Source organism: Rhinichthys klamathensis, unplaced genomic scaffold (genome assembly GCF_029890125.1).
Source record: "Rhinichthys klamathensis goyatoka isolate OS25496 unplaced genomic scaffold, OSU_Roscu_1.1 h1tg000879l_1, whole genome shotgun sequence".
Lineage (NCBI taxonomy): Eukaryota > Metazoa > Chordata > Actinopteri > Cypriniformes > Leuciscidae > Rhinichthys > Rhinichthys klamathensis.
In genome coordinates, this window is record NW_026607238.1 from 18,704 (window position 1) to 40,009 (window position 21,306).

The 21,306-nt window shown below is 46.5% G+C and overlaps 1 pseudogene; it reads left to right on the plus strand.

The window, feature by feature from the left end:
* The first annotated feature begins 350 nt into the window (after positions 1–350).
* Positions 351–21,306, plus strand: part of LOC130078458 (cilia- and flagella- associated protein 210-like) — a 34,350-nt pseudogene continuing 13,394 nt past the window's right edge.

Genomic DNA, 21,306 nt, shown 5'->3' on the forward strand with positions numbered 1-21,306 from the left:
TAGATTGGATATAAAGTCAAACAACAATGCAAAAAAAATCTGATTTCTGATAGATTTTAATCATTATATTTCATGGTAAAGTTTAGAGATAGAGAGTGGGGACATGCAGAAAATGCTATTTTTTAGTGTTCTATGTAGTTTTTATTTATGTTTTTAATTATACATTTTAAATTTGTAGTTAGCTTAGTGTGCAGGACATTTTGCTTAATAATAAAATGTATTTTAGAGTTAATTTTCATGCAATTTTATACATATAATGACCTGGGGACAGAAATGTCACCCTTTCGGTGGAAATTTTTTATAATAACTTGGAAATATGTTGTCTAATGCATACAGTTGGGAGTTGGGAGATGGAAAAACCCGAAGCAGACCTAGTGTTGTCCAGATCTGAATGGCAGCGCGTCCAGGACCGTGTGAACGGAGTGAATCGTCACAGCAGAAGTGTCATAGCAGCGGCTGAACAGCGGGAGGCGCTGCACATGCGCTCTAAAGAGCTCGTTAAACACTGGCCCAACACCATAGCTGTGAGTGACAGCATCGCACTGGAGTTACTGCATTTGTAGCTCTCTTATTGTGCGGGGCTCCGTACTTCCTAAAACTATATATGCGTAAACATCATGCTTTTTAATGACCTAATCACTTTTAAGGAAGAAAATAGGCCTTTTTATGAGTCTTTATTAAGAAATAAGAATAATTTATTTAAATTATAAATTATTATGATTATTAAAGTAAAGACATCTGTCTATAGAAACATTGTCAGACACTTTTATTGTTTTTATATAGCCTTATTTAGACTTCTCGCTGTCTAATTTTCTTTTTGTGTCTGTGCCCCTATTATAATACTAAGTTTGTTACAATTTGGTATAATGTTAAATTGTAATTTGAATGTCATCTTGATGTGATATTTTAGTTTTTCTTCATTAAAAATAAATAAATAAAAGAATACCTGGGTCTCTGAGGGTTATAATATGAGACTGGATGTTTACAGTAACAAAGTACAACAAACAAATCTGATTTTGTCCTTACAGGGAGAACGACGGAAAAAACTGGAGGTGAAAACAATTCGAGAGGCGATGAAAGAGGAGGAGAAGAAACGTCTCAGGTTACTACTGTAACCATAGTTCCCTGAGAAAGGGAACGAGACGATGCGTCACTTGACGCTTTGGGAACGCCCCCAGCGTGAATGCGTCTGAGCATCAATGTCAACTAGTCCAATGGAATGAATGAGCGTCACGGGCGGGTGACGTCATGACCAGGAAGGCATAAGAGCACATCCGGTGAAACGCGGCATTAGCTTCAAGAATTCGAAGCAAGCCGATCACAGGGATGCAGGAAGTATGGCAGGGTGACGCATCGTCTCGTTCCCTTTCTCAGGGAACTATGGTTACAGTAGTAACCTGAGACGTTCCCTTTCGAGGGAACTCGCGATGCGTCACTTGACGCTTTGGGAACGAGAATACCCAAAACGCCAGAATTCCAAGTACCTGAGTGTCAGTCTGTTGGAACTAAGCACTAAGCACCTGAGAACCTGGGGCAGCATCCAGGTCCAAACTGTAAAACCTGACGAATGTGAGCGGTGAAGTCCAGCCTGCCGCATCACAAACGTCTTGGAGAGAAACCCCAAATAACAAGGCTTTAGAGGCCGCCATACCCCTCGTTGAGTGAGCTCTGACCACCAAGGGACACGGATGGTCAGATTACTCGTATGCAAGTGAAATAGCCTCGACTATCCACTTACTAACCGTCTGTTTAGAAGCAGGAAGACCCTTCTTAGGTGATCCAAAGCAAATAAATAACTGGTCGGACTTCCTCATTGAAGATGTCCGATGAACATAAGTATCCAGTGCTCGCACTGGACACAAGAGGTTCAGCCTTTCCTGGTCCGCAGATGTAAAAGGAGGACAGAAACCTGCAGCTCAAAGGGAGCCCCAGATAGGCCTTCTAGAACTATTGCAAGGTCCCAAGCCAGCACCCTAGTGCAAGTTGCAGGCCTCAGCCTCAAAGTGCCAAGAAGGAAACGAGTGATCAGGGGGTCTCGACCCAAAAATGTACTACCCACCAGGGCGTGGAAAGCCGCAATGGCCGCCACGTATACCTTAAGCGTGGAAGGACATAGACCTGATACAAAGCGTTCTTGCAGAAACTCGAATACTGTGTTTACTGAACAGTTAACCGGATCCCACTGACGCTGGTAACACCAAGAAGTGAAAAACTCTCGAAATAGTGAATATAGTTTCCTCGTAGCGGGAGCTCTGGAGCTTAGAATGGTCTCAACAACCTCGGTTGAGAGACCACTCTCTATGAGTTGGGCCCCCTCAGAGGCCATACCCACAGTTTCCAAATCCCCTGCCGGGGGTGCAATATTGCATCCCCTGCCTGAGACGGAAGGTCTCTCCTGATCGGGACCTCCAAGGGAGGTCCGTCAAGGAGAAAAATTAGGTCCGCAAACCAAATTCAGCTCGGCCAGGGTGGTGCTACTAAATAGGCTTATTCCATCCTGGCGGAATCACTCCAGAACTCCTGGGAGCAGAGCAACAGGGGGAAATGCGTACAGACGTAGCCTCAGCCACGTCTGCACCATAGCAACCAGCCCAGAGGGAACTGGTTGAGTGAGGGATAACCAGAGTGGACAGTGCGTCGTATGCTGAGACGAGAACAAATCCACTTCTGCCTGGCCATAAAACTCCCATATTTGCTCCACCGCCTCGGGGTGGAGTCCCCTGGCCTCAGCCCCTGCCTCAACAGGGTGTCTGCTCCAATATTCTGGCCCCCCTGGAATATACACTGCCCTCAGACAGCGTAATTTCCTGAGGGACCAAAATAATAGGCCACCAACGTGTTGTCTGTGGGTCAAGAACCAGAGTTTCCTCCATATAACCAAGGCGCGGGGATACTGCCGCGTGATCTTGATCGTACGGAGTGGGCTTCCCCTCAGGGAGAACCCTCTGGTCCTGAGCCACCACTGTAAAGGTCTCACGTACAGCAGGTCAAAGGGTATCACATTGAACGCTGCTGCCCTGAGGCCTAACAGTCACTGTTTCAGAACAACACATGATGGCCCCTCAGGTCTGGGAGGAGATGTCTCAACGCATTGAAGACGACCATCATCTCTAGGCAATTCATGTGCCAAGCGAGATGATGACTCCTCCCAAGCCCTGAGCTGAGCGGCCTTCCAATACCGCTCCCCAGCCGGTGAGCGAAGCATCTGTTGAGATAGCAACTCGATGGCAAAGAGCTCCCAACACCGAACCCTGGGTTAAGAACCAGTGTTTCCTCCATATAACCAAGGCACGAAGGCACCGCCGCATGATCTTGATCATACGAAGTGGGTTTCCCCTCGGGGAGAACCCTCTGGTCCTGCTCCACCACTGCAAAGGTCTCATGTACAGCAGGCCAAAAAGTATCCCGTTGGACGCTACTGCCACAAGACCCAACAGTCTCTCGAACTGTTTTACAGTGCGTGACTGGCCTAGCCTCAGCTCTTTTGTGGCTGTTAGGATAGCAGCTACACGAACGGGCGACAGAGTGGCCCGCATCGTCACTGAATCCCATACCACACCAAGGAAAGTGGTTCTCTGTACTGGAGAAAGCACACTCTTCTTGGCATTGAGCCTCAACCCCAACATCTGCATATGAGCGAGAACGACACCTCGGTGCCGAACCGCTAACTGTTCTGATTCCGCTAGAATCAGCCAGTCATCTATGCAATTCAGAATGCGTATACACTGCAGCCTGGCGGGGCCAGAGCTGCGTCTACACACTTCGTGAATGTGCGGGGTGATAGAGCTAGACCGAAAGGAAGTGCCTGATACTGGTGTTCTTTGCCCCAAAGAAAACCTCAGGAACCTCCTGTGCTGAGGGAGGATGGAGATATGGAAGTATACGTCTTTTAGATCTATCGTGACAAACCAGTCCTCGGATCTGATTTGAGTCACAATCTGTTTGAGTGTCAGCATCTTGGACTTGAGTTCCAGCATCAAACACTCCAACAGACGAAGATCTAGTATGTGACGCAGCTCTCCATCCTTTTTTGGAACAATGAGATAACGACTGTAAAGACCCGACGCAATGTCGGGTGAGTACACCTGCTCTATAGCTTTCTTTGCTAACAGGGCCTTTACCCCTTGCTCCATTACCAGAGAGATTACCATTACCCATAGAGATATATTTGGCAGTAGCTTCCGCGCTGCCAGAAAATCTACCAAGGGAACCAGCCCCTCGAGGCTGGCCTCTGGTGTAATAAAGACAGCCAGTTCGGGGACCTGAAACATACTGGCAGGAACCACCCGAACTGACTGTTTTCGAACCCCCCTCAGAGGGCGCGAGTCCGACGCAATGTCGAGTTGACGCTGCGCCAGAAGCTCGCTGGAGAACGCTGCGCCCCGAAGCACCAAGGGTGGCGGGATTGGCAGAACGGTCCCCTGAGGGCACAGAGATGGAAAGGGCACCGTATAATGAGGTGTACACCATTCCACCCCGGTTGGGGCTGCCCTCACCGGTCTGACGCCGTGGCGCCAGACCCTTTCTTTTGAGCCGCAGCCTTCTCAGCATGAAGAACGGTCCTCGGATCCGGCTTCTGCTTTGAAGGCTTTGGCTGCTGTGTTGTGTATGAGAAACTAGCCGGCTGGAGCTGCTCACGCCCAGCAGCCCCAGTGGGTTGGACATAGCGAGGGAGAGATTATCTTGTATCTTTCTCCATGATTCCCATCAAATTGAGCCAGAGGTGTCTCTCAGTGACCACATTTCTTTGGCTGCCATCCCTGAGAGATAAATCTGAGGCCCGACGGAGTTCTCAAACCCCATCGGGCCAAACTCCCTCACTTCTGTCCAAATACCACAGCAGGTCAGCCTGATATGCTTGCAGCACTGCTATAGTGTGCAAGCAGGCTCGTGCTAGACCCACTGCCATATATGCTTTTCCCACTAGATTAAAAAATAGTTTTCTTTAATGGTTTAGTGAGAGAAGCGGACGCCTTCAGGGACGATACTGAACCGGGAGACATAGCTCGCAAGTGTCTGTTCTACCCGGGGTATTGCCCCATAGCCATACTCTCTTAACCCCCAAATATCTGAATATACATGAATGTGGGGCTAAAAAATGAGTAAGGCTTTTTTCATGATCTAGACAGCTCGCTGTGCAGATCGGGAAAAATGGAAGGCCCCGTGATGGAGGTGGAAAAATAGAGGAAAGGAAACTCGTACAATTTATTTTAAGGACGAGTGCCCCCTTATTTCTGCTGGCCATTAAATATTTAATTTATCTACAGCCTTAGTAAACACCTCCACCAGCTTATTATTATATATATATTTTTTTTATATACATTCTTTATATATATACACTTTATTTTATATATAATATATAAACTATCATATATATATATATATATATAGGCTATATATAATTCTCATACGCTGGGGAAGAGATGGCAAATCCACTTCCCCCATGATTGTGTACACTTTCAATGCCCAGCACATCTACCTCCTCGGAGGTAGAGCACTGAAGCATTGATTTCTCTCCCCTGGCGGAAGAGACCGCAGCGCGGGCTTCCGAGACCGGAGAGAGAGCACTGGATCCCTCGTGGAAAGGGAGGAGATAAGATCCGCGGACCCGTCTCCAACCCCGTAACGAGATCCTATTCGCGATCCACAGGAATGCATTCTCCGCGCTGCCTCTGCAGACGCGTGTCCTGCACCCCGAGCATCGCGAGCCTGGCCACTTTCCTCGAAAAGTGACAGGCGGGAGTGGAGCATGCGAAGCGAAAGCTTCTCACAATGTTGCAATCAGCCCCCTCGGAGGCTGATACCGCATGTTCCACTCCCAAACAAACTACACAAAGCTCGTGTGTGTCCCCACCCGTTAAATAACGCGGGCAGGGAGAAGCACAGAGTTTGTAAAGTTGTTTCGCCATAACTCTTCCCAATAATATCGAACAGACAACAATAAATAGACAGAGACAGAGTAACACAGATCGCTTGCTGAGACACAGAAGCTAATGCCGCGTTTCACCGGATGTGCTCTTATGCCTTCCTGGTCATGACGTCACCCGCCCGTGACGCTCATTCTTTCCATTGGACTAGTTGACATTGATGCTCAGACGCATTCACGCTGGGGGCGTTCCCAAAGCGTCAAGTGACGCATCGCGAGTTCCCTCGAAAGGGAACGTATCGACTTGGAAGAAGCAAGATATCAGGCCCAGATACGAAAGGAGATAATTGAGGAAACTAAAACCCAGCAGTACCACCAGACGGACAGAGTCAAAGGTCTCCATGTGTGTGTCTTACGTTATTAGACCACAAGTGTTTTTCTGTGGTGAAATGTTAGTAGAAACGATCCTCTTGTTGTTCTAGAGCGCTCTGAGGCTGGCGGAGGTCCTGAAGGAAAGAGAGGCTCAGATCGAGCTCAACACATGAGGCAGAACGCCAGCAGAGCCGTGGACAGAGAGATCTTGGCCCGAATGGCTTGCAGAGAAGAGCAGGCGGTCCAGCAGGAGCGACAGAAAGCACTGCAGAGAAAACGAGACCAACTGGCCATTTCTGAGTGCTTGAAACTACAGTAAGGAGAAATTAAAGTGCATTTATGCTTCAGTGCATACACAGCTAACACAAATATGCTCTAAGGACTTTTTGATAACGTTCCAATTAAGATATAAATGTTATTTCTGAATGTTCCCTAAACGTTCAAAGTGTCAACAACATTTAAAATGTTTTTATTTTTTTTTATTCTTCAAACACTGTGGGAATGTTACTTTTGAACAGTGTTGGGGAAAGTTACTTTTAAAAGTAATACATTACAATATTGTGTTACGTTAAAATTAACTAATTGTATTACTTAGTTAGTTTAATGGAAAGTAGTGTTATGTTAATGTTGTTACTTTTTCTGTACAAAAAACACTCCACGAATTATGTATAAGTTCTGTTTTGTGTTAATGTTTTGAGAACATGATTAAAGACCAGATAACTTTGAACAAACATAATGTTACTAGAAGAACGTTTGTTCGTAACTTTGAGAGAACCGTATCTAAAGTTCTGAGAACATTCCCTGTTAGCTGGGAATCACCTTAATGTGTCAATGTGTCTGACGTTTCCTCCTTTATTAGGGTTAAGGAGCATGACATGAAGAAGGAGCAGGAGAGGAGAAGGGAGGCTGAAGAGATGAAGCAACTCCGAGATCTTCATCTGAGGGAACAGGCCATCAAAGAGCGCCAGAATCGAGAAGTGAAGAGAAAAAGAATGAATGCTTTTCGTGTAAGCCGGTTGTTGGACAACATTCACACTGTAAAAGCAGATCGAATCAGATGCGGTTTTGAAATCCCTTCTTCTGTCTCCCATCAGGACCATTTGACCAACAGAGAGCTGACAAAAGCAGCGGAGGCTCGGAGGCAAGAGGAAGAGGAGGAGAAGAGAAAGCAGATCGCCAGCCAGAACGAAAAAGTGACGAGAATGAGGAGAGAAAAACAGGAGGAAACATTTAGGTATTGTACATTTAGGTATTGTACATAAGACAATGGAAATGCGTCCTGTGGTGGATATTAATCACACTCATTAGTGTCAGAAATTAACTTCTTTATTTTCAGGAGCATTTTTGCACATTTATGAGGGCTAACACGCATAAAAAACACAGCATGCTGATTAATTATGTTAAACACTTCCAACCCATACTAACATTTATATATTAAATGCTTAGACAACAGATAAAATAACTTTGGGCGCATTTTAGGCATTTTTGTTACTTTAAAACTGTGAATCTCTAGAGATCATGGGCTTCCAGTGATATTTTAGTATTATTTATAGTATACAGTATTTAGCAATGTTTTGAATGACCTTTTATTATTATTTTCAGAATTGTGTGCTTTTGTCATTTTTCCCCGTTTTTTTTTTTTTATTTCTTTTGAGTTTTATTTTATATTTACTTCAGTTTTAGTAATTTTAGTACTTCAACTTACAAATTGAAATGTTATTTCAATTAGTTGCCAAGGCAACATTTCTAAGTTCAAGGTTAAAGTTTCTCATCTAATATTTTTATTTTTAGCTTCCTAACACTGTAAACCCTAATGCTCAAAATAATCCATTGTTTTGAGTAGAGCCAACTCACATTATACAAATTAGTTCCATCAAATTAACATACGATACTTACAATTTTATGAATATTTTAACATTTATTTTTTCTTTTGAGTTCACAAAACTGACACATTTTAAGTAAGTTGAATTGTTTCGTTGTTTTGAGTTCTATGAACTTGTTTCTTTTAATTTTGACAAACTTAGATTTAACTGAAACTGGGCTGGGATTTTTATTTCCCAGCATGCTTTGCAATGACACTCAAAAGGCAGAGTAAATGCTAAAATTAAGTGTCATATAATGGGTTTTGTGCCAGATTAATGTTAAGTGGGAGATTTAGTAGTGTTTAATGTTTTGTTATGCTAGTTTAGAAGAGTTTCTGTTATGTTGGGTTTTTTGGGGAGTTACCATCATGGCCGGTGACGAGTTTGGTTTGAGAACAGTGTGTGTTAAATGTTTTAAGTTGATGTACTCATTCCGCAAGGGCTATGATATGCTGATACTATAGGTAGCACTTATTGAAATAGCTGGTTAAATCCAGCCAAGTTTCCACTACTAAAAATATTGAAGTTGAGATTACATGAGAATTTTAAGTTGTGTATGAATTATCTTACTCAAATATTTCAAGTTAAAAGCAATTAAAATGTATGATTACAAAACAAAAATCTGCAAGCTCTGCTTACTTACACATTCAATTTCTTAACTTAAACAATTTGATGTAACTGATTACCTCAAATTATTTGAGTTTTGCTAACTTAGTTATTCGGGTGTATTTAATCAACTAGAAACTGCTCTAAGTGTTTGTTTCAAATTCAAACGTGCTTGCAAACCAGTTCCAATCTTTAATTTGTCTGTGAAAGGTATTTTGGGAACATTGACATACCATTTGACATCCACATTCTTACAACTTGCTCATTCATGAATCACATCTAACTGGGAAGGTTATTGAATTAATGGAAGTTCACTGAGTGGGAAGCCTGGAGAAAGTATAATTCTTTCCACTGTCTCAGAACTGGGCTTGTATTTGTCTTTATTTTTGCCTTTTAGAGCGTCAAAGACATAGAGAGACTGTTATACTGAAGTTAGCCGTGCAGAAGCAGGAAAAAATCAGCAATGAGGAAGATATCATCGCAAAAGCAGTCGCTGAACGTGAGGCCAGACGGGCCCGAGTGCAGCGCGAGAAAGAAGAAAAACATGCAGCCATGTTGAAATCTATCTCTGCACACAGAGAATCCAGGGTAAATTACCTATTCCTAATGTTTTTATACATCGTTAGTCTCATAGCATAATAGCTATGAGGCTAACGACATGTAAACATTTTTAAATCTCCGCTCTGCCTAATCTCATGCCTAACAACGGCCCTCAGCTGTTCCACTGTAAAACACGGCTTCGCGGGGCTTATTGCTTAATTTTACCGCAGTGATGCTGGGTTTATGAGCATCACACGGTTTATATATAGAATTTGAAATGCATTTATTGAAATAAACATTTTTCTCAACTCTATATCAGAGGCAAGAGCTGGAACGAAAGGCAGAGGAAGAAGAACAGAAAGCTCTGGAGATGCTGAATGCAAAGAAGGAAGCAGATCAAATCTTCATGGAGAAGCAAAAACTTCAAGCTCAAAAAGCTAAAGAAGAAGGAAAAGCACTCCAATACACATGCATACAACAAATGAAAGAAAGTGCGTTCAGCTTTAAAAAAAAATACTATTAAGCATCCACCCTAGACAACGCATCTGCGATATTATTGTCTATTCCCCGGACATGCACAATTTGGAGGTTAAAAGGTTGAAGCAATCAGCGCATTAACCTACGATTTGAGTTGTACATGCGACTGAGGAATTTGAGTGGGTCATGGTCAGTATAGACCTTAACTGGATGTACCGTAGAACCTAAATACACTTTCGAAGTGTTGAATAGCCAGGACTAAAGCCAAAGTCTCTTGCTTGATAGTGGAGTACTTTCGCTGGGCAGAATTACATTTCTTAGAGAAGAAACTCACGGGATGGTTTACGTTGTCTACGCCTGATTGCAAAAGTACGGCACCGGCGCCTACGCTGCTGGCGTCCACAGCAAGCTGAAGGCGAGTGTAATAAGACTTTAGCCATGAAAATGTCACAAGTAACAGAAATAAGCGCAAATGTTAGAGCATGTCAGAACACCTCAGGGACCCAGAAAACCCCTCAGACCCCAGAGGGTTAAAATGTCAACAGCTTTAGATAGAACAGGTGTCGTCCAGAACGGTCGGAGAAAAGGCTCGAGAAAACAAGGTTTTTAAAGAATTCAAAATACTGCACAACAGGGGGCCGTGCATCAATGTAGTAGGACGTGAGTTTGTTAGCTCCTGCCGATTTCAGTTAATATTGTTATTTTTCTGCGCTTTTTCGTTACATATTTAGTATAGTCTTACTCCGCAACATTTTTTACTAAAAAGTCTAACTGCATAAGATGGCTGGAAAGAATTCTAAAACTCGCAAAACTATTCAGACACAACTGCGGCCTGGTCTGCAAGTTGCGACCGCGTCTTCGAGTGGATCATCTGTTACCTCAGAGGTCGAGGGCACCTCGACGGATGCCAACCTTGACATCGCTGCACTCAAGCTCGAGTTATTGGCCTCGGTGAGGAAAGATATTGCTGATATTTTTAAAAAGGAACTCCAGGATACTCTCGGGGATGCTTTGCCTACTATTAAGCTTGACCTGCAAGCGGTGAAGTCACAGCTGGCGAATGATAAAGCTGCTACCGATGCTACCATGTCTGAGCTAAAAGGTACGGTCGGAGAGATGGAGCACGCACTCACCGAGTGCTCAGATGACATCGCCGAGATGAAAACAACTATCGAGCGCCTCACAGCTAACATAGCCATGCTGGAAAATAAATGTGAAGACTTGGAGTCCAGATCACGGCGTAACAACATCAGGATAGTGGGAGTACCGGAGGGCCCTGACACCTGTACCACGGCTGCTGTGGCCGCCTTACTGAAGGAAGCGTTCAATCTGGAAAAGGAGCCGCTTTTGGACCGGTCCCACTGGACCCTCCAACCCAAGCCTGGTGATCGTCCACGAGCCATTGTGTGCAGATTTCATTATTACAGTGACTGTGTTGACATTCTGCGCCGCGCGAGAGAGCTCCGGCAGATTAAAGTCAGAGACGTGACCCTGACCACACTGTCAAGATAGCTCGGGCTGCATTCAACGAGGTCAGACGTCAACTTCGTGGCATTGACGGTGCTCGATATGGTCTGTTTCATCCAGCGCGTCTTCGCATCACATACAACGGTGTTGAGAAGGATTTCGTTTCTGCGGAGGAAGCCAGCGACTTTGTCAAAACGTTGGTTCCTGGGTGAGCTCCAACAGCGTTTCTGATCTATGTTCTAGTAGGCCTATTCCTTAGAGGTTGTGAATACACCAGTCTTAATTTGTTTAGTATTAGGTGGTTTTCTAGCTTGCTGCACTTACTAGATCTGATCAACATTACCTCATTTTATGCTTTCTGCATCTATTTGCACAGGACTGAGGGCCCACTGTTATTTGTATTTTCGCGTGCTTTACTGTATTCATGCGCATATGTTTAACGTTAAATAGTGTTGAGATCGGCGGGAGTTTTTTTCTCTTTTTTTCTTCTCTTACTTTTGTTTGGTTTGCATGGTCTCCGAGTTGTTCAACGGTGTTGTGGACAACTTTTGTTTACTGTGGGAAGCACTGCTGTCTCCTTTGTTCTGTGGTTATATGGGGACTTTGGGTGCATTTGTGTTTAGGGGTATGTTGGGAGGGGAGGGGGGCCCACCTCGGCTCTATATGATCATTTTCAAAAATAAATTCTTCTTTTTTTTTTCAAATGGTTAATGGCAATATAGATCCCAGCATTGCTGGGTCAGGCACACCTCTCAGATTCATCAGTTGGAATATCAGAGGTATGGGTAATCCTGTTAAGAGATCTAAGGTTTTTGCACACTTGAAACGTTTAAACTCTGATTTAGTTTTTTTGCAGGAGACTCATCTTCATGTTAAAGACCATGTTAGGTTACATTGCCCTTGGGTAGGTCAAGTCTTTCACTCAAACTTTAATTCAAAAGCTAGGGGAGTCGCTATTCTAATTAACAAAAAAGTCCAGTTCTCATCCACTGACGTTATTCCTGATAGGAATGGCAGATACCTCATGGTTGCTGGTACCCTGATGCAAAAAAAGGTTTTGTTGGTGAATGTATATGCCCCGAACTTCGATGATGTTGAATTCGCTAACAGATTGCTGAGTAACATCCCCTTCTTGAATACACACCTGCTGATTTTCGTTGGGGATTTAAATTGTGTTTTCGACCCAATCTTAGATCGGTCTAATCCTCGAAATCTATCTCAATCTGCTATGTCTAAAACTTTCTCTGATTTTATGAAACAGTATGGTCTTATTGATCCATGGAGATCTCGCAACCCCTCTATTAAAAAATTCTCTTTCTTTTCCCAGGTGCACCATTCATATTCTAGGATTGATTATTTTTTTTATTGACAGTACGCTTAATTCATGTGTTAATTCTTCGGACTATTTAGGTATTGTAATCTCTGACCATTCACCTTTACTATTAGATATTCAACTTTCTACCTATAAACGTAGCCCACCACTTTGGAGATTTAACTCTCTCCTTTTGGCAGACCAAGAATTCTGCAAATTCATTTCAAACTCTATTGATGAGTTCTTGTCTTTCAATCATAATGACTCATCTTCATATTCATTGCTGTGGGAGACACTTAAATGTTACCTGAGAGGCCAAATTATTTCTTATTCTGCTCTTTCTAATAAAAAGATTAATGCCAGGCTTAATGCACTTACATCTGTGATTGGGGACCTTGATCAAAGATTCGTGCTGAACCCTTCTCCAGAACTTCTTAAGCAGCGTCTTGATCTGCAAGCAGAATTTGATCTCATCTCAACTAAAGAGGCAGAGCGCTTGCTATTACGCAGCCGTGGCTCATACTACGAATATGGCGACAAGGCAAGTCGTTTACTGGCACATCAGTTACGACGGCAGGCCACTTCCCGTCTGATACCTACTATTAAAAACACGTATGACACTATTACTACAGACCCCTTGGAAATTAATGCTATTTTTAAATCATTTTACTCTTTATTATATAAATCTGAATTTCCTACTGACAACACTAAAATGAATACATTTCTTCAGAATCTTTCGAACCCTGTCATTGATACAAATACTGCCACGCAAATGGACTCTCCACTCTCTCTTGAAGAAGTATTAATAGCAATTAATGCTATGCAATCTAATCAAGCCCCAGGCCCCGATGGGTTTCCGATTGAATTTTTTAAAACATTTATTGGCAAATTGGCACCGTTACTTTTATCCGTATTCAATGAATCCCTAGAAAGTGGTTCATTACCACCAACCTTGACACAAGCCACTATCGCTCTCCTTCTCAAAAAGGACAAAGATTCGACCTCCTGTGGGTCTTACAGACCATTGTCTTTGCTTAATGCTGACGTCAAGGTATTGGCTAAAGTAATTGCATCCCGCTTAGAGAATGTGCTTCCTCATATTATATCTGATGAGCAAAATGGTTTTATAAAGGGACGTCAACTGTTTTTTAATACCCGTACACTTTTCAATATAATTTACTCAAAACACTCGGCTGAACTTCCTGAGCTTGTGATTTCTTTAGACGCAGAAAAGGCATTCGATAGGGTAGAGTGGGAATACTTGTTTGCAGTTCTGAAAAAATTTGGATTTGGTGAAAAATGTATTTCTTGGATTCGCCTCCTTTAGTCATCCCCCAAGGCTAGTGTTCATACTAATGATGTTTATTCTGATTATTTTGCCCTTGGACGTGGAACTCGCCAAGGTTGTCCTTTATCACCTTTGCTCTTTGCTATTGCTATCGAGCCTCTTGTCAATTACATTAAGATCTTCCCCTTTATTCAAAGGTATCACCCGTAATGGATTCGAATATAAATTATCACTTTATGCGGATGATTTGTTATTGTATATAACTGATCCTACACTTTCCATCCCTGCGGTTTTGGGTATTCTGGAGAACTTCAGCGCTTTTTCAGGTTACAAATTAAATTTGGAGAAAAGTGAGTGTTTTCCCATTAATACTGCAGCATGTCAGTTGCAACAGTCAGATTTGCCTTTTCGATTTAGTCCATCAGGGTTCAAATACCTAGGTGTTAACGTGACTCGTTCTTTATCTAGCCTTGCGTCTGCGAATTTCACTCCCCTTATCTCTAGGATTACATCTAATATTCAAAGATGGGGTAACCTCCCCCTTTCACTAATCGGCAAGATTAATGTTGTTAAAATGAATATTTTACCGAGATTTCTTTTTTTATTCCAGTCAATTCCTCTTTTTCTGCCAAAACATTTCTTTGACTCATTTGATAAGATAATTTGTTCTTTTATTTGGGGCGGAAAATCACCTACGATTCGTAAAACTCTACTGCAGAGATGCAGACTTAATGGAGGACTGGCATTACCTAATTTTTTAACTTACTATTGGGCGGCTCACATCCATAAACTTTGCTACTGGTTAAAATCCCCTGGATCCTCTTGGTGTAAACTAGAACTATCATCCTGTAGGGGATCTTCTATACCTGCTCTACTTTATTCCTCTTTACCTACGAAACCTTCTCTATACACTGATAATCAAGTGGTTCTTAACACACTCAAAATCTGGTATCAATTTAGACGACACTTTAAATTTGTAGATGCATCTTCCTTGGGTCCTATCAATAACAACCATTTATTTCCTCCATCACTTTCGGACTCGACATTTTCACTGTGGTATGACAAGGGTGTTTTGCAATTCAGAGATTTATATGTAGATGGTGTCTTTGATAGCTTTACCAATCTGTCATCTCGCTTTGAACTCCCTGTTACTCATCTGTTTCGCTATTTTCAAACTCGCAACTTTGTGGCTAAGTGTTTCCCTAATTTCCCTTCTTTACCTCCAGTGCATCGGTGGGAAACCATGCTTTCATTTGTCCCTCATCACAGGGGAATCATTTCAAAGCTATATGACATTATCTTAGCTTTTAGCGACCATTCAAATGCCAAACTTAAGGGTACATGGGAAAGGGAACTGGGAATACAAATACAGGAGGAGTCTTGGGAACAGGCCATAGAGAGGATACGTTCTACCACCTCTTGTGCTCGTCTTGGACTTATTCAATTCAAGGTTTTACATAGGGTACATTTCTCTAAGCTTAGACTACACTGTAAAAAATTTCCTGTAGAATTTACAGGAATTTACTGGCAAAAAAGTTGCCAATAAAGTCCTGTAAAAATGTTGGTAATTGCTGTAAAATTTATTACAGTATAATACTGTAAAGCAACTTACAGTTAATTGATGTATATGAAATACAGTAATTTATAGTTCCCTTTCGTTGTCACTCCGAGTTCCGTCGGATGACGACGAATGGGGTTTCGCTTAGAAAGCCAATCGACTTCGAGTACTTCAAAACGAGCCAATGGCAAAGAAATGCCATGGGTCTGCGGAATTTGCATAGCGTAGCACCGCCCCACCTCGTGGGTATTTAAGGAGCACGCTGGCAGCAAACCGGCATGTTTTCGCTTCGGAGCCAAGGTGATCCTTCGTTCCACAAGCCATTCCTGAATTTGTCAGTTCTTCAAACGAGCAAGATTCTCTGGTGTTGGTGTGACGGCGATCTTCGGCGAGCGCGCACTTCCTGCGTATCTGTCTGTGGTTCGACAGCGAGTGTGTTTCTCCCCGAGCGCTTCAACACAATCAGGTTTCTATTCTCACAAAAGAGCTTGCACGTGGCACGTCTTTTTAAAGATGCCTCGCCCGTGCACTTCTGGTTGCGGTAGGCTGGTTGACGACTCTGATGGGCACGAGTGGTGCATAGTGTGTTTGGGCATTGATCACGCTAGAGCAGCACTCGTGGATGACTCATGTTCTCTCTGTGGGAACATGACCATCGCAGCATTACGGTCAAGACTCGGTGATCTCGCAAGAGTGAGGGTCCCCTCATCCACACCCCGATCTACTGACTCTAGAAATAGAGCTAGTACTTCGGCTGGTGGCCAGGGTGATCTGAGGGTGACGGTTTGGAACCAAGCGCCGACTATCAGTCCGTGCCCAGCCGCACCCTCTCCAATGCTGCAACCCGTGAGTGCTCAGGGGATTCCGGCGAGATCATCTTCGGGTGTCCCGCGGGTTTCCTTTGGCGCTCCAGAGGAAGATGCCATGTCTATTGCAGCATCACAAGGTGGGTCGGAGTCTTCTGGAAGTGAAGACTCATCACAGCTGCCGCCTTCGGGTGTGACTACAGTTGTGCCAGAGTCAGATCCAGAGATGACGGCCATGCTGTCTCGAGCCGCCGCGAGCATCGGGTTAGAGTGGAACCCTCCGCCCTGTCCCGAGCGCTCGCGGCTGGATGACTGGTATTTGGGTCAGGCTGCGGACCCCCGTCCGCGTCAGGCCCCGATACCTTTCTTCCCGGACGTGCATGATGAGATCTCGAAGTCCTGGAAGACTCCCATGTCTTCCCGTGACCGTTTGATGATCTCATCCGCCTTTCCTCCCCTCGATGAGGCCGCTGCCCGTGGGTACACTGGGCTTCCCCCGGTCGAACGCTCTGTTGCGATGCAACTGTGTCCTCAGAGCGCTTCGTCTCGTGGTGAGCCAAAGCACCCATCCAAAGCCTGTAGGTATTCGTCTACGTTAGTGGCGAAGTCCTACAGAGCTGCGGGACAGGCAGCCACCTCTTTGCATGCCATGGCCATTCTGCAGGTCTACCAGGCCCGGATGCTCAGGGACATGCACGAGGGTAGGACGGACCCAGGGCTCTTCAATGAGCTGCGCGCCGCCACCGACCTTGCTCTCCGAGCGACGAAGGTGACCGCACGCTCCCTGGGTTTGGTGATGTCCACAGCCGTGGTCCAGGAGAGACATCTATGGCTTAATCTTGCCGATATGAAGGATGCCGAGCGGTCCCGGCTGCTCGACACCCCCATATCGCAAGATGGCCTTTTCGGCGGTGCAGTCGAGGACTTTGCCCAACAGTTCTCGACTGCGCAGAAACAGACTGAGGCTATTAAGCATATTCTGCCCCGACGGCCCGCTGCTGCCTCCACCCAGCCGACCGGGCAGAGTACTCAGTCTGTTCGCCGCCGAGGGCGCCCTCCTGCAACTCCCGCCCCTCCCGCCCGGCCCAAGCAGCAGCCTCCACCCGGGCCCGGTCGCGGAGGAAGTCGCAAGAAGGCGCCCCAGCCCTCTCCAGCCCCGCCCCCCGCTAAACGCCGGGCCAAGCGGCGCTCCTGAGACGGGCTGCTCAGGGATGACGTGTTTTTCTCAGGAGGTGGTAGCAGGACCACTCCTTCCCCCGGTGGAGGGCCGGGGGAGAATCTTTTGTTCTCCACTCCCCGCTGCTCACCCACGGGTGGGCAGCACCCTAATGTGGTTAAAGAAAGAAATAACACGTTCATCCCTGAGCACACAGAGTTCTTGGACGACACGGTACGCCGCCCCCGGGCCGTGCACCCCTCGTCCTCCTCTGTCCCAGAGCCGGATGACAGTGCGCGCCGTCCCCGGACCGTACCACTCTCATCCCCCTCTGTCGCCAGACCCCTGGCAGAGCAGACCCCCGTGGAACGTTCGTCCTTCCCTGGTCTCCTCTGTCAGGGCGCGGTTCATGACTGCACCCCCACATCGGGCCGCTATGCCGTCCACGTCTGGGTCAGTCATACCGCCTCGCTGCCCCACCGACGGGAAGTCTGTGGTTCGCATGACCCCGCTGGTTCAGTCCTTGGGAGCCTGGTTAGAGCTTCCCAACCTGTCCCGCTGGGTCGCACGAACGATCAGGCTCGGCTACGCGATTCAGTTCGCGCGGTCTCCTCCCCGCTTCAGGGGAGTCCGCTCCACTATGGTCGGTGGCAATGCCCCTATCATGAGAGCGGAGGTTGCTACCCTGCTGGCGAAGGGTGCGATCGAGACTGTCCCTCCAGCCGAAATGAGGTCCGGGTTTTACAGCCCCTACTTCATTGTCCCGAAGAAAACCGGTGGGTTACGGCCAATCCTGGACCTGCGCGTATTGAACCGCTCCCTTCACAGGCTGCCGTTCAAGATGCTCACCGCCAAACGCGTTTTCGAATGTGTGCGGCACCAGGATTGGTTTGCAGCGATCGACCTGAAGGACGCCTACTTTCATGTCTCCATTCTCCCTCGACACAGACCGTTCCTACGGTTTGCTTTCGAGGGACAGGCATATCAGTACGCAGTTCTCCCATTCGGGCTAGCCCTGTCCCCTCGCGTCTTCACGAAGGTCGTCGAGGCAGCCCTTGTTCCCCTCCGGGAACACGGGGTTCGCATTCTGAACTATCTCGACGACTGGCTGATTCTAGCTCACTCTCGAGATCAGCTTTGCAAACACAGGGATTTGGTACTCCGCCATGTAGCCCGTTTGGGCCTTCGGGTCAACTGGGAGAAGAGCAAACTTTGCCCCGTGCAGAGGATCTCTTTTCTCGGTATGGAGATCGACTCGGTCGCCATGTCCGCGCAGCTTACGAGCGAGCGCGCGCAGTCACTGCTGACTTGCCTGAGACAGTTCGAGGGCAAGAGTGCGGTTCCACTGAAACTTTTTCAGAGGCTCCTGGGGCATATGGCATCTGCAGCCGCGGCAACGCCGCTCGGATTGCTTCATATGAGACCGCTTCAGCTTTGGCTTCGCGACCGAGTCCCGAGGTGGGCATGGCAACACGGCACGCTCCGAGTACCAGTTACTCCGACCTGCCGTCAGACCTTCACCCCGTGGGGGAACCTCAGCTTTCTACGGGCAGGAGTGCCTCTGGAACGAGCTTCCCGGCATGTTGTTGTAACGACAGATGCCTCCACCACGGGCTGGGGTGCCATGTGCAATGGACGTGCTGCCGCGGGCTCCTGGACAGGACCCCACCGCTTATGGCACATCAATTGCCTCGAGTTGCAGGCTGTACGTCTTGCTCTGCGCCGCTTCCGGGCCGTGCTCAAGAATCAACACGTACTAGTCCGAACAGACAATACCGCCACTGTAGCGTACATCAACCGTCAAGGTGGTCTGCGCTCCCGCCGTATGTCGCAACTCGCCCGCCACCTCCTCTTATGGAGTCAGAAGCATCTGAGGTCGCTTCGAGCCATTTACATCCCTGGAGCCCTGAACTGTGCAGCCGACGAGCTGTCACGGCTTCAGCCCCTCCCCGGAGATTGGCGACTCCATCCCCAGACGGTTCAGCTGATTTGGGACCAGTTCGGGGACGCACAGATAGATCTGTTTGCCTCTCACGACTCGACCCATTGCGCCCAGTATTATTCCCTGACCGAGGGCACGCTCGGCACGGATGCTCTGGCGCACAGCTGGCCGCGGGGCCGCAAATATGCGTTTCCCCCAGTGAGCCTTCTTGCGCAACTCCTGCGCAAGGTCAGGGAGGACGAGGAGCAGGTCACTCTGGTCGCGCCGTACTGGCCCACCCGGACCTGGTTCTCCGAACTTGTACTCCTCGCGACAGCACCTCCTTGGCCGATTCCTCTGAGGAAGGACCTCCTTTCTCAGGGACGGGGCACCCTATGGCACCCTCGTCCCGATCTTTGGAACCTCCACGTGTGGCTCCTGGACGGGACGAGGCAGGTTTGAGTACCCTGCCACCAGCGGTGGCGGCTACCATCACTTCCGCTAGAGCGTCGTCCACGAGAAACCTCTACGCGTTGAAGTGGAACCTCTTCGTCAGCTGGTGCTCTTCTCGCCGAGAAGAGCCCCGGAGTTGTTCGATCAGTGTTGTGCTTTCCTTTCTTCAAGAAGGGTTGGAGCGAAGGCTGTCTCCCTCCACCCTTAAAGACCCACTCCGATGAAAATAATGTTTTTCTAGGTGTTAACATGTTCTTGTGGCATTTTTCTTATGTTAGAGGACATATCTTTAGAAAAATAGGCTCAAAGTTGTATTTCTGAGTATTTCTACATTCAAATGGCTGTGAATCAGTAGCAGACGCAAAAATGCCGTTTGAAATAGACTGGAGTTGTGACGTAGTAACTCCACTGGGCGGGGCCACAAGCTCATACTGTGCTCTATAAGTAAACTTAAATTTAAACTTGATTCTGCAGCACTATGATTTATTCTTTGTGTGATAGCTATGAAAACTTCAAAAAGGTTAATCTGACTAAATGTTTGGAGCATGTCCACAAACATATTTATTTACTAACATGTTATTAGGAGTTATTGGCCTGAAATAGTCAATTCAAGAGATTACAAAAACAATAACGTTACCATTCTGATACATCCACTTGTAGACGACTAGATCTATGTACGTCCTCTTGTTCCTCGTCCGAGCTGGCATCTGGCTCAAAACTGTACGGCTGGATAGCTCCAATATTGTTCTCCATTTTTGTTGCACCGGTATTGACAGGTTGGGGATGTAAGCTAGCGGGAGAGACAGAGCTCTCAGCAACGGGGAGGGGGAGGGTCGTCCCCGTGCCTCCGTGCCAACGGCTCCGCCCACAACGCAGAGGCGAATTTCTAATGAGCTACTGCCGCTCTGCTGAAGCGAAGTCCCAGAAAACGGCACAGGTTTTGTGATTTTGGCTAAAAATGGCATAATCATAATTTAAAGACCACTGGGAATGTTTAAAAATAGCTAAAAAATATGATCGGAGTGGGACTTTAAGGTCTATGTAGCCGCTATTGCCGCACAGCATGACCTTATAGAAGGTAAGTCTTTGGGGAAACATGACCTGATCATCAGGTTCCTGAGAGGAGCGAGGAGACTGAATCCTCCTCGTCCTCCTCTCGTACCCTCTTGGGACCTCGCAGTGGTCCTAACTGCCCTGCGCAGTGCTCCCTTTGAGCCTTTGCAGTCAGTCGAGCTAAACTTCCTATCTATGAAGACAGCGCTTCTGACTGCATTGGCCTCCGTTAAGAGGGTGGGGGACCTGCACGCATTCTCCGTTGACGAAGCGTGCCTAGAATTCGGGCCGGGCTATTCTCACGTGATCCTGAGACCCCGGCTTGGATATGTGCCCAAGGTTCCTACCACTCCCTTTCGGGACCAGGTGGTGAACCTGCAAGCGCTGCCCCCGGAGGAGGCAGACCCAGCCTTGGCACTGCTCTGTCCAGTACGTGCTCTCCGCATCTATGTAGACAGAACGCAGTGTTTCAGGACCTCAGACCAGCTCTTTGTCTGTCATGGTGGGAAGCTGAAGGGAAAGGCTCTCTCCAAGCAAAGGTTGTCTCACTGGATAGTGGACGCCATTGC